This window comes from Marmota monax, unplaced genomic scaffold (assembly GCF_021218885.2).
Source record: "Marmota monax isolate L192 unplaced genomic scaffold, Marmota_monax_Labrador192_F-V1.1 WCK01_AAM20220418_F8-fsc00073, whole genome shotgun sequence".
NCBI lineage: Eukaryota > Metazoa > Chordata > Mammalia > Rodentia > Sciuridae > Marmota > Marmota monax.
Window position 1 is genome coordinate 3,482,104 of NW_026692846.1, and position 14,040 is coordinate 3,496,143.

A 14,040-nucleotide genomic window follows, 5' to 3' on the forward strand; every position below is an offset into this window, starting at 1 on the left:
ACTGAGCTGTGCCCTCAACCCTTGAATGATTTTTTTTTTTTTAGGTGTAGATGGACACAACACAATGCCTTTATTTTTATGTGGTGCTGAGGATTGAACCCAGGTCCCGCCCGTGCTAGGCGAGTGCTCTACCGCTGAGCCACAATCCCAGCCTCTGAATGAATTATTATATGTAATAAATACACCCATTTTATGTGTGCAATTTGATAAATACATAGATCTGTGTAACCAGCATGATAATCAAGGTAGAGACATTCTCATCACCCAAAAAAAGTCCTTTATCTTTTCCTAGTCAACTTCAAACTGGGCCCAGCATGACACTTGATCTTCCTGTCACCATGGATGAGAGTTGTTCTTTCTAGTGGGTCATATGGATGGTCATGACCTCTTCTATGTCAGATTCCTTTTACTAGCACATTATGAAATTCAGCACATGACAACACATCAGTAAATCAGGGATCTGTTCCTTTCTTGCTATATAGTTCTGGGGTTTTGTTTGTTTGTTTCTTATTTATTTTTTAGTTGTAGACAGATACCATACCTTTATTTTATTTGTTTATTTTTATGTGTTGCCAGGGATCAAGTCCAGTGCCTCACTCATGATAGGCAAGTGCTCTACCACTGAGCCACAAACCTGGACCCTATCTGTTTGTCTTTTCCTGAGGCTGCCTCAAACCTGTGCTCCTCCTGCCTCAACCTCCTGAGGAGCTGGGATTATAGGGGTGCGCCACCACACCTGACTGTAGTTCCTCTGTTGATGGATATTTTTTTCCCTCTTTGTGGTAATTATGAATTAATCTGCTGTGAACACTTATGGATGTATGTTTTTGTCTTTTGGTGGTACCTAAGAGGGGATTTGCTGGGTTAAGTGGTAAATATGTGTCTGAGGTGGAAATTGCCAAACCTTATGCCAAAGTATTTGAACTATTTGACATTGTTGGGCAATGTTTGAAAGCTCCAGTTCCTTCATCTCCTCATTAAGGATTGGCATGGGCAGCCTTTTCAATTTTAGTAATCAAATAAATGTGTAGGGCTTTCTAGTCATGGTCTTCATATTGCTAATAAGAAAATTATTCTGATACTTCTCTTTGTTGGCACTGGGAATTGAACCCAAGGGTACTTTACCATTGTACTGTATCCCTAGTCCTTTATTGTTGGTTGTTTGTTTTTTAGATGTTGTTAGACCTTTATTTATTTTTATGTGGTGCTGAGAATCAAACCCAGTGCCTCACTGGCAAGCGCTAGGCAAGCGCTCTGGCACTGAGCCACAACCCCAACTTTCCCTAGTCCTTTTTATTGTTTATTTTGAGACAAGGTCTCTAAGTTACTGAGGCTAGCCTTGAACTTGTGATCCTCCCGCCTGGATCCTCCTGAGTTGTTGGGATTACAGGCATGCCCTGCACCTGACTTAGTCTGATACTTCCTAAAGCAGCTAGAAAGACTTTATTTAGGACTCTAGCAACAGGCGCTGAGACTTTGGCACAAGGGGAGAGGGATCAGGTTCAATTCCACACACAGCAAAGACAGCTGGGGACTTGTAGCCACAGCAGGATGAGGGACTTTGTGGGTGGAAAGTCACTCAATGAAGACATCAAGGGGTGGGGGATTCTTGCTGAACCGATGCAGCAGGATTGCCACTTAAGGCAGGCCAGGGTGATTGAATACCAAGGGCAGGGATCCTCACCAGGTTGATTGAGCAGAACTCTTGCTAAAACTGGGCAATATCAAGCCTTCAAGGATAGAAGCCACAGTCAAGGTCTCATTGAGAAGTAGAGCTTGGTAGTCCTACTCAAGGACAGATTCTTTCATCAAGCATTTCCTTTGCCGCAGTCTGGCTGGGCAAAATAACCGGGAGGTGACAAGCAACTTGAAGGTTGAAGTGGGAACTGCTTTATTGTGGAGCAGCAGAGGTATATATTTCTAACTGATTACACACAGCTTGACTCAATTAGCATCATCCAGATACAGTAGTCAGCCAATAAGGAGTCCCCACCATCTTAATGGCTTGGTGGTGTTGCCTCACAAACCACTCCTCCTGGCAAACTGCCAGGCGCCATCTTGACTTGATTTGCAGTCCCCAACATCTCCCCCTTTTTGTTTTATTAAACAACAAGTTTGTGGCTTAGGGACCGTGCCTGTTTTAGGTTGTCCAATACTACATATGGTCCTTACTGTCATTGGATGGTCTGACCTCAAATCGTCAGCCTCCTGGCTTAGGTTGGAACCATTGTAATTGGATCTTACCTGTCTTTGACTACCAGCCCAACATATTTAGCCATACTTGTGGATAACGACCATACTGGTTTTTACACAAACACCATAAACAACCTACCACAAACAGAAGGAGGAAGATACAAAATGCCACAATTCCAAGCCAATGATGACTCCAAGAGAGAAACCCCTGGAAAAACTGTACCACCAATGACACCATCAGCAAAGATACCCTGGTACTATTACAATTATCAATAGATTAGTTCATAATGCATATAAGTGATACATAGTCCAGGTAAGTTCTGTAAGCAGCTTAAAGCAGAGGAATCCATTAATATGTCTATTCCTCTGGAAGTATTGATGCAGCAGTTTGTACAGTTTGTTGTGATAGCTATCGCAGAAGCTGCAGCAGCAGAAACAGCAACAGCTATGATGATGGTAGCTGTAATTCCTTCTTCCTGTAACTTGCATGTGGGTTTGAAGGTATTCCCACAAGTAAGCCTCAAGGTTTTTTACATTTGAAATAGGCCTTAATGGTGCTCATTATTCATTAGCCTCCAGGTGTGGAAGAACCATTGTCACAGATGTAAGGATAGCCAAACTGGAGTTCTGGATATCAGGTGTTATGGATATGAGCCAAATCATCTTCTTTTTGGTCTGTAGAAATCGCTTTAATTAGTCTCTCTGGAATCCAAATCGGCTGCTGTTCTCCCTGTGGAAACACACAAACAGACCCCCGACTCCAGACAATCACTGGGTCAGGACCTTTAATGATAATAACTGTAAGCTGATGCAGCTGTGGTGACAGCTGTAAAATACTAAAGCATCTGAAGGTAAATGCTATCACCATAATTGAAAACTGGAGTTCTGGATGTCCCATGGCAGCACCTGCAGCAAATAGGGAAAAACTGGCGACTCATTAGTTATTGGCATTGGAAATGGCCAAACTTCAGGGGCACTGGGCACGTCCTCCACTGCCGGCTGAAGCGTCCTGCTCCCTGGGCAGCCCCATGGTGGGGAAGGGCTGGCAGCCCCGCCACCGGCGGCGGCAGCTAGAAAGTCCCTGCTGCACAGCGACTGGCCGGACCGTGCCACTTCACACATCCTCTGGTGACGAAAAGAGATTAGTAGCAGCCTTTTGTTGTAACTCCTTCCCTGATAGTCCTTCCTCCTCTGAACTTTCTTCCTCTTTCTGACTAGAGTTCCTGGGCTTTTATCAACATATGCCCTAACTGTTCTTGGTTTCATTGGGGTGCCTCCTTCCTTCAGCAATTTACTTAACACCCCTTCAGTTTGATTTTTACTAACTTCTGATCCGTAACAAAAACAATACAACACACTAAGACAAAACGAAAGAAAAACACACTGTGTCAATCTTCTCCATTTTCCTGAAATGGCCATTCGTTCTCTCGCCCTATTTCTTCCTCAGGGGCGAGCAGTTTTCCTCCTGTCCTATCTATTTCTAGGGATGAGCAGCTTTCCTTGTCACTTACCCCCGAGCGTCCCAGGTTCCATACAGGCCACCATTTGCCGCAGTCCGGCTGGGCAAAATAACCTGGAGGTGACAAGCAACTTGAAGGTTGAAGCGGGAACTGCTTTATTATGGAACAACAGCGGTGTGTATATACCTAACTGATTACACACAGCTTGACTCAATTAGCATCATCCAGATACAGCAGTCAGCCAATAAGGAATCCCCACCATCTTAATGGCTCTGTGGCGTTGCCTCACAAACCACTCCTCCTGGCAAACTGCCAGGCACCATCTTGACTTGATTTGCAGTTCCCAATATTCCTTGAAGATTAGCAACTTAAGTTTCTGTTTTGGGGGGCTGCTGAGGTCAAATCTGTGTCCTTGTGCTGGCTAGGCAAGTGTTCTACCACTAAGTGATGCCCCCTGGGGCCCCAATAATTTTTTTTTCTTTGCAGAACTGGGGATTGAACCCATACTTGTGGGTTCCCAGCCCTTTTATATTTTGAGACAGGGTCTCACTAAATTGCTAAGGCTGGCCTTGAACCTGAGCCACACAGACCCTGGTGGCCTGTGTGGCTCACGGTCTGGCCTGGGGCTGCCCCAGAAGTGTCCTTGCCACAGCTTCAATTACAGGCAGGCTTCACCATGCTGAACCCCAATAATGTGTTTTTCAGTGTGGCGGGGGGACTGAACCCACATGTGTCTAATCACTGAGCCACATCCCCTAGTCCCCTTTTATATTTTATTTAGAGACAGGGTCTCATGAAGTTGCTTAGAAGCTAAGTTGCTGAGGCTGGCTTTGAACTTGCGATCCTCCTGCATCAGCCTCCTGAGCCACCAGGCTCAATAAACCATAGGGATGTGGGGATGTGGTATGCATGTGCAAAGTACTTATTCAAATACTTTGCCTATTTCTTTGTTTTTCTTTGCCTATTTTTTTTACCTGGCCAGCATGTTGTTGGCCTCCTACTGATGCGTTGTGAACGTCTTTCACATTATTCCTTCTATTGTGAATCTCTCACTTGGTCTGTGGCTGGCCTTCTTATTTCCTTCATGGCATTTTTCAGTTTCACTTACCTATTGCTGCATAACCAGTGACTGGGCCTTAGGGTAGACTCTGGGAGGCACTGGTGGCCTGTGTGGCTCAGGGTCTGGCCTGGGGCTGCCCTAGAGGTGTCCTTGCTACAGCTGTGAGCATCTCAAGGTACAGCTAGAGAATCTGTATTCAGGTCACTGTGAGCTTGGCTGGCCTCGGTATTTGCGACTGGAGGCCTCACCTGTCACCTGCTCTGTGCTCCGGGCCCTGGTCTACCTGTGGATCTGTTCTCAAGCCTCTTATTCACTGCCTCAGTCAGACCTGTGTGTGCTCATCTCGGTGGTGGCCCAGGGCGCACATGGCTCTGGGGCGCTCTCCCTCACTCTCCAGGCTCTGTCTCCTCAACCCGGACCCACGGTGTGTGTGAGTGACCTCTCCATGTACTGTGGACAGATGGACTCCTGGCAGAAGCCTGAGTTTCTGCAGAGCTCACCTCACCTGTTTTACCTGTGTCAGGGACAGGTCCCAAGCTGCCTGCTGCTCAGTGTTTGAAAACACTCCATTTCCTCACCCGGTTCACAGTGAGGCGGAGCTTGGGTGCTGCTATTCTCCCTATATTTGCTTTTTACTTTTCAAAGTTACACACTTATATAATTTTAAGATGGATATACAGATAATGCATGAGGTTTGGCTATGAATTTACTGTGTGGGTGAAATAAGTCATGACCCGAGCCTGCTTCCCTGGGCTACTCCACAGCCTTTTACCATCTCCTCTCCATTGGTTCGATGCCATTCCAGTGAGTTTCTATGGCTGCTGGTCCCTGTTCAGAGATGAAGCTCTGGAACAGGTTGGAGGGCAGACAGGGGACTGTCACTGTACAGAGGTGTGCCCGGGAGTTGACCCCAAGGACCTAGTAGTGATCCCTCTGCTTGGAAAGTCAGAGAAGGCTTTGCAGACAAGGAAGGACTAAGATTTGAGAGCCGGGGGAAATATGCCAGATGGGCATGTACAGGAAGAGAAGAACATTACGGGTCAGAGCTCCATGGGGTAGGAGGGCGACCCCTAGAAAATGGAGCTGAAGTGAGGCTGGGCTTCTAGGCAAGGGAGAAATTTTTCTTTTTGTACTGAGGATTGAACCCAGGGTCACTTTGCCACTGAGCTACATCTTTAGTTCTTTTAAATTTTTTAAAATTTTATTTTAAGATAGGATTGCCCAGGATGGCCTCTACTTGTGATCCTCCTGCCTCGACCTCACCTGCTGGGGACAAATTATTCTAAAACTACTTTACTGAGATATAAGTGGCATGACACACAATTCACTCACTGGAAGATCATGACTCTGCAGGGTATGTGGTGGCACACACCTGTAATACTTAGTTATAGGAGGAGCCTGAGGTAGGAGGATTACAAGTTGGAGGCCAGCCAGCAAGAACCTGTGTCAAAAAATCAAAGCGACTGGGAATGTAGCTCTGTGGTAGAGAGTTTGCCTAGCAAGTGTGAGGCCCATTTCAATCTGCAGCACATGCATGCACACACACGCACACACAACCACATCAGAAAACCCACAATTCATTGACTTCTTACATGTTTAGAGTCCATGTGGCCATAGGGAAACCCAGACCCTTATAAGGTCCTACTGCAAGTGGCCTTTCTGAAGTTCCCTGAACTGGCTTTTAGTGTGGGTGGGTATGTAAAGTATAGTTAAGAGAAGTTGAAGCATGGTTAGATCCAGTTAGTTACTCCTTGAGTTGAACAGAGCTATATACAGCAGGTTTCCTGTGGCCACAACTCCTATAACCTGTCCCTCCATCCCCATACTGAGGATTAAACCCAGGGGCGCCTAACCACTGAGCTACATCTCCAGTCCTTTTTTTAAATTTTGAGATAGAGTCTCACTGAGTTGCTTAGGCTTCTGAGGGGCTGAGATCACGGTTGTGTGCCACTGTGCCTGGCCTTTTTTTTTTTTTTTTTTTTTTTTTTAGAGTGGAAAGTAAAAGCTTTATTAAAGGACAGCAGAAAAGACTTCTCCCTGGAAGAAGAAGGGGACCCAAGAGGTGGAATCCATGGAAGGGGGAGGTCTTCCCTTTTTTATAGCTAAGGTCTACTTTCAGATTTCGATTTCCTGTAGCATGCATTTCTGTCCTTTGTTCTGTTATCTTGAAGTGATGGAATGTAGGTGGGAAGGCCCAAAGGGTGGGGGACAGGTGGGAGTAATCTGGAATAATCTCGGCAGGAAGGGCTTTTGGATCAGCATCTCCTTGTTTGCTGGGAGTTGCTTCATTAACATTTCCTTGGGATGGGCTCTGGGCCTTGGGGACTTTTTCAATTCCCCTTTTCCTGGACTCCATTCTCAATATGGCCTTCATTCTTGATTTTACTCGATATTAGAACTGATTTACCTAACTAACACTAACTACCTATCTGTAAATCTGGCTTCATTCTCCCCTCTAATTTTGGGAACTCCTTACTGCTGTAAGGAAAGGGGGCGATGACCATTCTGGCTTCTTCGAGCTGAAAGGGGGCAGTGTTGAGCAAGCAGTTTTGGAGTCCCCCTTTTAAAAAATCAGGTCTATTGTGTGGTCCATGATAGAAGTCCGATTGAGAAGTAACAGGCTGGAGGGCCATTTGAGTGATGGGTGGTTCATCTAAGATCAAATACCAGCACTTCAGTCTGTTTTCTGTCTCTGTGCTCTTTCTCCTTCTTTTCCTCTTGATCTCTCGGTGTAGATCTCAGTGGGGAACCTCCAATCTGTTACTGCTGTTTACTGGTGACAAGTCCTTGCTTCCCCAATGCTGAAGTATAATGAAAAACCAGCCTCTACTTCAGAGCAAAGCCTGTCCAAGGAAGGGGCCTTGACCCTTGTACTTGGAAAGACCCACAGAGCACTCCTAGGCAAATACCCACCCTGCTGAGTTTTTTGTCTACAAATAACAGGAGAGCTCTGCTGTGCCAGGTGTCCCTGACTCAAGTCAGGCTAAGTGAGGACCCATAGCAACCCCCTAGCAACCACCAATCAACATGAGACAGGATGCCAGATGACCCCCCAGTAGTTTATGGTGGTTGATAATATATTGGGAAAACATGTAGTTCAGCACGTACTCCCCCGTGGCTTAAACCAATCATTTCAAACGAATCCCCCTCTTGTACTAATCAATCACCCCTACCCAACTTGTTCCCAACAGTGAATGTGCTAATCATGTTTTAGAGTTGTTTTGTGATTTTCCCCCGGTGTGTGATGATATGCTAAGAGATGCTATGATGTATGTGAAGTCCCTGCCTTCCCCAAAGAGTGTATAAAACTGCTGCAAACCCTGGGCTCGGGACCCCTCAGCATCACCAGTTGCTGTGTGCACATGGAGGACTAAGCTAGCTCACAATAAACACCTCTTTGCTGCTTACATGGATCTTGGTTTCTGGTGGTTTTTTGGTGGTCCCAAATTTGAGCATAACATAAACACCAGAGAAGCACACCAAAGCAAGTTTACAGTGGAAAGTAAAAGCTTTATTAAAGGACAGCAGAAAAGACTTCTCCCTGGAGGAAGAAGGGAACCCAAGAGGTGGAATCCCCCTTTTTATTTTTTGAGAGGGGGGTCTTGTTAAGTTGCCCAGGCTGGCCTTGAGCTTGTTATCCTTGTACCTCAGCCTCTGGAGATGTTGGTGTACATACAGGTGTGGCCACCACACTGGCTAAACTGTCTTTTTTTTTTTTTTTTTACAATATCTTTATTTCATTTTTTTGTGGTGCTGAGAATCAAACCCAGTGCCTCATGCATGCTAGGCCAGCGCTCTACCTCTGAGCCACAACCCCAGCCCTGAACTAACCTGTCTTAATAGCACAAAGATTCTAAAAATCACAGAGTGGGGCACTGGTCTGTGCTGAGGCTCCAGAAGCCCCTTTCCTCTGAGACAGACACACGGAGTGTCCCAACACTGGCTGGAGAAGTGCACACCCTGCATTTTCAAAGAGGCTCTTAGTTTGCTTGTTTAAAATAGTGTGATGGCAAAACCAAACCTGGTCATTTAGTGAAATTATAAAAATGTTGTGTAAGAAATCATTGCCTAGGCAAGTTCCCCTTCCCTGGCTCCCGCCGCCTTTCTCCAGGAAGCCCACTGACCTGGGTCCCTACCTTTGGGATTGTAGAAAACTTCCCCTGGGGTCTGACCACTGCCCTGTGAAGTGTAAATGCACCTGTGGGGGCTGGGGCTCAAGGTTAGAGGCTTTGTAAGAGCAGCCAGTCCTTCCCCTTCTTGAACTGCTGTTGTAAACATCCTTCCTGCTAGAAACCCAAGCAGACTAGAAGATGTATGCCACTAGACAGCCTATAAATGTGTGAGAAGCTGCTCACGGGAGCTCAGGATTTGGAGCTTTGTTTTCCTCTGGGCCCGCTGGTGTAAAATACAGTTTGGGGTTCTCCTCTCCCAGTCTGTTTCCTGCAACAGTAGTACTTTAGCAGGAGAGGGAAGGCCTCCCATGTCAAGGCAGAAATGGAAGACAAAGCTGAGATCAGTGGAGGCCTGATTAACAAGGCAACTTGTATGGAACAAATAATTTCAGCTCCCCATGAGGCTCTGGATGAGTGGATGGTGAGAGCCATCAGTCTGCCTGCGTGGGCTGATCTTCCCCGTCTCAGGCCTCAGGAGCAGCTCCCTTCCAAGCCTAACCGGCTTTTAAAAGTACCCCTCTCTGCCATTCCTCTGGTGTTCTCATTCAGTATGTCAGAGTCAAGCCAGAAATCATGGTGTGTTTTTAGTTGCTTAAACTTTCTCTGAAATTCTCTCTCTCCTTTTTTATTTTAACTTATTTTATTTTTTGGGGGGTAAGGTCTTGCTGTGTTGTCCAGGATGGCCTCCAGCACATGATCCTCCTGCCTCAGCCTCCTGTAGCTGGAATCACAGGTGTGTGCCACTGCATGTGGTTTGGAATTCTCAATTTTTGAAGCAGTTATTAACTTAAGTTGCAAGTACAGTACACATAACTTATTTTTTCTTTCTTTCTTTTGGTCCTGGGAATTGAACTCAGGAGCACTTAGCCACTGAGCTACATCCCCAGCCCTTTTCTTTCTTTTTTTTTTGGTACTGGGGAACATTGAGCCGTATCCCCAGCCCTATTCTGAATTTTATTTAGAGACAGGGTCTCACTGAGTTGCTTAATGTCTCTTTTTTGCTTAGACTGACTTTGAAATCTCGATCTTCCTGCCTCAGCCTCCTAAGCCACTGGGATTACAGGTATGCGCCACCATGCCTGGCCCCAGCCTTTTTTTATATTGTATTCAGGGATAGGTTCTCACTGAGTTGCTTAGGACCTCACTAAGTTGCTGAGTCTGGCTTTGAATTTGCCGTCCTCCTGCTTCAGCCTCCTGAGTTGCTGAGATTACAGGCATGTGCCACTGTGCCCTGCAGAAGTAGCTTATTTTCCCAAACCTGGCAAGAATATTCTTCTGCATAGTCTCCATGCAGCCATCAAAACTAGGACATTAGCATTAGTGTGTCACTGCCATGGGATCCTCAGCCCCATTCCATCTCACTGCCTGTTCTAATTGGCATATACTTTAGAGGAGTCGGTATCTTGCGTCTATTTAATGAGCCAGTGTGGAGCCTTGCAGGACACTGTCCTATCTTTTTTGTCTCACAGAGTCTGGAATGGTTCCTCTGTTCTTCCTGGGATTTTGGGACTTGATACTTTGAAAGGTCCTTGTCAAAGGCCCTGTTTGCCTGCTGGAGCCACACTGTGGTGGCTGGCAGGAGCATCACAGCATGAGGCCACGTCAGGTGGGACACCATTTAGGTCTATTCTGTTAGCATTGCTTTCAGCCTCTTGGGGATCCTCATGACCTGCTTTCCAGAAAGGAGGAAAGAAAGGGCAAGGGTGCTTAAATGACCACAACCCCTCCACGTTTCTCTGGTACTTGACCATTTCAGATAAGTCCTATACTGGTCAGCAGACAGCAGAGATGCGGCCTCAGTCTGACTCTAAAATGCTGCTTCAGGCCTGTTAACAGAAGAGAACATCACTTGAATTATAACATGTTACTGACATACACACCACACATACTTCCAATTAGATCGTTACATATTACTGTATAGGTAACACAAAGCACAACATAATAGAACAAATATATTGACTCGGATTCTTAAATTACCCAAGAGTAAGCCACTGGCGATACAGATGAACCTCTCTCCTCAACTCCTCATTTCTACTCTGCTATGAATTCGCACAGAACTCTGACGAGGTGACGAAATTCTAGGATTCAGAGGCAATTTTATCCTAATTCAGTGCAAACATGGATGCTTGCCTTTTTAGAACAGCTTCTTATGCCATCTGGTGTTCACACATGGAATTGCAGTTCCTCAAATGTAATCTTTGTCAGGATTTTTTTTCAACTTTATTTTGAAATGTAAAATACGATTGTTATTAAGTGGGATATATCATAACTTATTTCTACAACCTTTCTGGCTCTACACGCAGCCCACACACATTAGTGAGCATACTTAAGCATTAGCTAGGTCATAACATTAAATCATAACTTTTCTATCTTTTGACAGTTCCCTTGCGAGTAATGTTTTTATCTTTTAGCAATTAAAATGTACTGCCGATGTGTGAGAGAAACACACATAACGATTAAATTCACAAGGCAAACACTTTAAAAAAAATGGCGAATATGCTTAAGGGGTGTATGTGAATTTCTTTTACAATTCGTGCAGACCTTCTGGTTTAAAAGCACAGTTAAAAAGCTAATTCCAAAAAGGCATCACGAGTCTGCGATCCCGAAGACTGAGGCTGAGGCTGAGGCAGGAGGATGGGAAGGTTGAGGCCAGCCTCAGCAACTTGGTAAGATCCTGTCTCGAAAGGAAAACTAGAAAGGCCTGGGGGTAGTGGCAGAACCCCTGGGTTCAGTCCCCTGGACCAAAACCAAAACGCTGACCCCAAGAGTGGCTCCCGACCAATTTTTAAAAATGGTGGGGGAGAGGGGCTGGGGCTGAGTGGTGGAGCGCTCCCGGAGCACGTGAGGCCCTGGGCTCGACCCTCTGCACCACACAAAATAAATAGACAAAATAAAGGCCCCGTGTCCATCTGCCACTTACAGCATGTTTTTTAAAAACGGGGGGAACAGAGCTGCCCCTGAGAACGAGGAGCACCTAGGTTCGAAGCGCCTCTTCTCGGGCTGCCCAGGGCTGGCCCCTGACGGCCGCCCGCCCGCCGGTGGCGGGCACTCCTTTCCCAGCGGACGAGACGCACAAAGGCAGGCGCCGCCAGAGGGGCCGTGACGCACGCGGGGAGCTCGATTGCCAGGGCGACGAGCGCCGACCCGCCTCTTTTCGCTCGCGCTGCGCGTCACTTCCGGTTGCCCCCTTCTGATTAGGACCCGGTGGAGGCTGAGTTCCCAGAGGGACCAGAGCGTCGGGGTGGGTGGAGACGGTGCAGGGGCAGGGCCGGCCCAAAAGAGGCTTGGGTGCTCTGATAGGAGCTGTGCCGGGGGTGGGGAGGAGGGCGGAGCTTGATTTCCGTCCTCCCGACCAATCGCTTTCAAATGTGCCCCCTAGGCGCCGCGGGAAAGCGGTGCCTCGCGACGGCCCGCCCTAGGGCATGCGCACTGCCGCCGCCGGAGCCCGGGAACCTCCGCTCCGGGATTTGCATGCAGCTGGAGGGCGCCCCGAGGGCGGGTAGGGGCGTGTCTGAAGGCAGGGCGACGAGCGGAGGTGTTGATTGGCCCGCTGGGAGCCCGGCGCCGACCTGGCGGCGCATTCCGGCGGTCAGCTGGCTCGTTCGTTCATTCATGGAAAGCATTGGTTGGTTGTTGGTTGAGCACGCAGTACAAGCTCGTGCTAGGCGCTGGGGGTTTGGAGATGAGTGGCAAGCAGTCCCATTCCTCGAGGAGCCTATGTTCTGGCTGACATTGCGGTTTCCCCTCCTCTCGTGTCCACTGTGATGTGATTTCTGCAAAAGGAGGGGACCTTCCATGGAAAGACCTGGCTAGCCGCTGAATTACCTATGAGCCCCCTCTTTGGCTTTGCATTCATCTCTGAAAGAATAGTGTAGCTATCTTGCAGAGAGATGGTGAGGTTTCAAATGAGCTTGACACTTAAGTTGGGGTTGAATCAGGGTTTCATTGCAATTATAATTTCAATGGACTGATTTCTTTGTTTTCTCAATTGTTATACGCTCAAGAAGAGGGGGAAAGAGTGTTACTGCCCTTTAAAACAACCCGAATTATAGGGTCAGAATGAGGATTATGTGAGAGATTTATGACTAGCACAGTGCACGTTACCTGCCAGGTAGGAGGTCCCTAAGTGGTATCTGTCATTCTTGCGTTCTTTTGATGGAGGACATGTGAAGGTTTAATGAAGCGATTGGCATTCAGTGATGCTAAGTAAGTGTGGTTTATTGAAATAATTTCTTCCCTCCTTGGTCTGTGAGCTAGAAAACCCAGGTGAGACGTGGCACTGTTGACAAGCATCCCCGTGCCTGTCTACTCATTAAGAGAGCTCTGCAACATGGGAAAGAGTAAGGGACCATTCAGGGTACTGGGGGATCAAAGCCTGTAGGAATGATGGCACCATCCAAAAAGGAAACAGCCAGAACAATAGCCATTACCTTGGACTGTCCCAGGCAAATAGACACATATGGTCATCTTGTCCCAGAGCTGTGTGTGTAACAGTATTTGTGTCACACTGTCTAAAATTGCTTTCTGTTGTTTTATTTAGTTCTAATAAGTGGTACCCTCACTTAATAGAAGACATTGAAGTTTATAGTTAGGGAGTGCTGGAGGAGGGCCACCAACTTACCCTGTTAACTCAAGACTCTGATAATTATCAACTCCACCAAGCCTAGTTGGGCATAGGTCCTGTTCTTTGAGACCCCAAGATTGGGTGTTTCAGGGAAGCAGATTCTGGCTATGTTGGAAACTTTAATAGAGCTTGTTATGAACTGAATGTTTGTACACCCCCAGATTCATATGTTGCAATCTGATTCTATGTGTGGTGGTATTAGGAGGAGGCAGTTAGGTGTCAGGGCTTTGCCCTCACCAGTAGGACTTGTGTCCTCAGAAGAGACAAGAGAGCTAGTTGGCTCTCTGTCTGCTGTGAGGATATAAGAAGTCAGCAGGCTGCAACCAGGGGAGGGCTGCATTAGTCTGTTTTCTGCTGCTAATAATACAGTATCAAAGACGGGATAAATGTAGAAGAAAAGAGGCTTATTTTGGCTTATGGATCTGGAGGTGCCTTCTTGTTGGCAGAAATCGAGGTAGCACAGGGCAGAGAGAGAGGGTGCTTGGATACGTGTCTGGTCTCTCCCTCTTATAAAGCCACCAGCATGTAATC

The 14,040-nt window shown here is 46.9% G+C and overlaps 1 pseudogene; it reads right to left on the minus strand.

Moving 5' to 3' along the window:
* LOC124095720 (septin-14-like) overlaps window positions 1-12,466 on the minus strand; it is a 34,814-nt pseudogene extending 22,348 nt beyond the window's left edge.
* Window positions 12,467-14,040: the final 1,574 nt, after the last annotated feature.